Genomic DNA, 4,149 nt, shown 5'->3' on the forward strand with positions numbered 1-4,149 from the left:
CTAGACTGAAATCAAGGTGTTAACGGGACTGTATTCCTTTATGGAGGCTCTAAGGGGAGAATTCACTTCTGGCCTTGTCCAACGTCTAGAGGTTGCCTATATTCCTTGGTTCATGGCCTTCTTCTACATGTAAAGTCCTGCTTCCACTCTTACACGCTTGATCCTTTTTCTAAAACACTGTGAAAAGAGTACATTTTTGAGACTTGATTTTTGGGTCTTCTAATGAAATTCTTCTTCAATATCTGACATATGCCCTTCTTGTTGTTCTTTAGTGGGTAAGTCGTGTCTTACTCTTTGCAACCCCATGGACTGCACCACATAGGTTTTCCCATCCTTTACTATCTCTCAGAGTTTGCTCAAACTCACGTTCATTGAGTGAGTGATGCTATACAACCATCTCAGCCCCCGCCGCCCCCTTCTCCTCTTGCCCTCAATCTTTCCAAGCCATCAGGGTCTTTTCCAATGCATCGCCTCTGTGTATCAGGTGGCCAAAGGACTGGAGAGTCAGCTTCAGTCCTTCCAATGAATATTCAGGGTTGATTTCCTTTAAGATTGACTGGTTTGATCTCCTATCTGTCCAAGGGATTCTCAAGAGTCTTCTGCAACACCACAGTTCAAAAACATCAATTCTTTGGCATAGCCTTCTTTATGGTCCAACTCTCACATCTGTACATGACTACTGGAAAGACCACAGCTTTGACTATATGGACATTTGTCAGCAAAGTGATGTCTCTGCTTTTTAATAGGCTGTCTAAGTTTGTCATAGCTTTCTTGCCAAGGAGCAAGCATATATCCTACTTAGTCTCTAACTCAGCACTTTGTTGGCTTTTTTTTTTCCAAAGAAGTTACATAATTTATAATTATTTAAGTTCTCTGTCTCTGTTTTACCCTATCTTTCTTTGTCTCCTTTTCTCTCTCTCCTCCCTCTCCTCTTCCCCACTCCCTACCTCCATCTCCCCTCCCAGGATTCAATTATACCAACTCCCTGCTGTAATATTTAGAATAGGAATATGACTGTATTACTTGTTTCTCTAAATTCAGTGCTTGGCACACCTTCGCAACAAATAACTTTATGTATTTATGAAATGACCTCTTTCACGTGCTTACCATGCCTGCCAGGAACAATTCCTAGTGTCTTACAAATAAAAAAATAAAGATACATTCAGTGGTCCTTCATGACAACCTAGTGAGGTGGTATCATTTTTAGCCCCATTTTAAAGCTGAGGAAAGTGAAGCACACAGAAATAATTTGATCCAGGTCACTCGTGGCAGACAGGATGATAAACCCTGGTCATATGACTATATGGAACCTGCTCTTAACCACTATGCTATTGCTGAGTAAATTAATGAAATGTTGTTTACATTTCCCTGCAAATGGGTTTAAATTCCTAGAACTAGGAAGTTTGACAGAATCTTTCATTTCAGAAGTGGCCTCTGTTTTACATTTGTTTAACGACTCACAATTTAAAGACTCCCCTCTTTATGAAAGAAAGAAAAAGAGAGAGAGAGAGAGACTGTCCTTTATGGTGCTTTCACATTATATTACAACCTTTCAAGAAAATAATTGCTAATTTAAAATATAAACACATAAAGGCAGCCACCTTCTTGATTTGAGTGTAATACAGCTGCTAAATTTAACTATATCCAAAGGAAGCTTCAATTAAATTAATAAGAACCTTACTGATTCTCATTAAATTTTCTGACTATAATAATACATCTTGAAAAATTCCACTAGCCAGTGAAATATTTTTCATTCAGAGTAGTCGAGTGATCTGTCTTTGGAATAATAGTAAATACAGCTCCCATTTATTTAAGAATGTCAGGAAGCCGTCCAGTTGACAATATTAATAGAGTAGAAAATCTATGTTCACAGAAGCTTTCATGTCAAATATGAAAACTTGCTAAATTGCTTATCAGTGCTGACCTGCACCCAAGCTTAGATGAACTGTTAGGCAAGTTAACAGTGAGTATGAAGGTAAATAAATCTCAGAATTTCAATGATATCAATACTAATCACTGTACAAATCTTGGACTGAGTAGAGAAAAAAAGGGAAAACTTACCTACTTCCTGTACTTATCTAAGAATGAAAAGTATATTTATACCAAATTCAAAGAAAGGAGACTTTTATCACATATTTATGTAACCATCAAACAAACAGGATGGGGATTTATTCTGATTTATCATCATATGAAAAGAATTGTTAATAAGGATGTCAAGTAAATGTGTATGGTAAAATCAAATGATAAAGATGGTATTTACAAGTAGGAATATTAACTTTTCTAAATTCAAATTTTAATTTCTGAAATCTAAGACTAGAAAGTAAGGAATATTTCTATGACCTAATTTATCATCCAAATGTATTATAATCATTCAGCGTATTTCTGGACGAAAGACAAAAGTAGTTCTTAAAATTTGAATAATATTTCATGCACTGTATATGGATATATTTTGAGGACAGATGTTAGAAGTTAATTTATTATTATGGTTAACATTTAATGAACACTTACAATGTGCTAGGCACTCATCATCCTATATAAATTATTCACTTATTAATCAAAATCAAACTATGACAAGGTCCCATTTCTAGCTCATTTGTTCAGATGTGAAAACTGGGGATCAGAAAATGTAAGAATTTTCTCACTGGCAAATGTAGAGGCAAGATTAAAACACAGATATTAGACCCCACCTTCTTAAGCATGAACACAAGGAGACTTTTACATTAAAGATTTTACAGTATTGGATTTTAGTGTTGGACAAAATTACCCAATACATTTCCAGTCTGAAAATCCATCAGTTGTCTACAGCAGTTTTATAATAAGTTGTACAATGAATTATAATTCATGAATCATGCTGTCTAAAATATTAAAAACTCAGTGCAATTCTCCTTTCATTATATAATAAAGACTAATTTTTATGCAGGAAGAGATCTTATGTTGTACATGTTAATATACTTCAAAAAGTTGAGCAGCATCTGTCAAAACATACTTTGACTTTATCATTGAACACAGCCCACAGTGACCATGGAATAAACCACACAAAAACAAAGAAGTCAGAAAAAATCTTAAAACTACTGGGACATTCAGATTTCTCCCCATCATTTCCTATAAGGTACGTTCCTAAGACATTTGAGAATCATTCTGCCCCCACCTATTTTCTGCTACTGTATTAGTTATTTTATTAAGTACATTAAGCAAGAAAATTCTAGATTTCCTCTTGGTACAAAGAGAATTAATCGGCAGCAGAGGGAAGTGGTATTTCCCATTGTTGCATGTAGCTGTGCTACAGACCCTCACAATCTATAGTCAGAGGGAAATAAAAAAGCAAAGTAAATAGCTACCATTTAGTGAGCAACATGCATGCTCAGTCACTCGGTCATGTGCAACTCTTTGCGACCCCTATAGCCTCAGAGAAGGCATTGGCAACGGAATCCAGTACTCTTGCCTGGAAAATCCCATGGGTGGAGGAGCCTGGTAGGCTGCAGTCCATGGGGTCATGAAGAGTTGGACACAACTGAGCGACTTCACTTTCACTTTTCACTTTCATGCATTGGAGAAGGAAATGGCAATGCACTCCAGTGTTCTTGCCTGGAGAATCCCAGAGACAGTGGAGCCTGTTGGGCTGCCATCTATGGGGTCACAAAGAGTCGGACACGACTGAAGCAACTTAGCAGCAGCAGCAGCAGCAGACTATAGCCTGCCAGGCTCCTCTGTCCTTGGAGACTTCCTGGCAAGAATACTGGAGAGGGTTGTCATGTCCTCCTGCAGAGGATTTTCCCAATCTAGGGATCAAACCTGCGTTTCCTGCATTGGCCGGTGGATTCTCTACTGCTGAACCACTAAGGAAATCATCATGTTTTATATTCCACAAATAGGTGATATTGTATGGTATTTGTCTTTCTCTGACTGCACTTACCTATTTCTGATTATCTTACTCTGATCATCTCTGTTATCACAGATAGTATAATATCAGAGTGATCTATGTTGCTACAAAACAGATCAGATCAGTCACTGAGTTGTGTCCGACTCTTTGCAACCCATTGAAACGCAGCACGCCAGGCCTCCCTGTCCATCACAAACTCCCGGAGTTCACTCAGACTCATGTCCATCGAGTCAGTGATGCCATCCAGCCATCTCATCCTCTGCTGTCTC

The sequence above is a fragment of the Bison bison genome, unplaced genomic scaffold, assembly GCF_000754665.1.
Source record: "Bison bison bison isolate TAMUID 2011002044 unplaced genomic scaffold, Bison_UMD1.0 scf7180017864517, whole genome shotgun sequence".
Taxonomy (NCBI): Eukaryota; Metazoa; Chordata; class Mammalia; order Artiodactyla; family Bovidae; genus Bison; species Bison bison.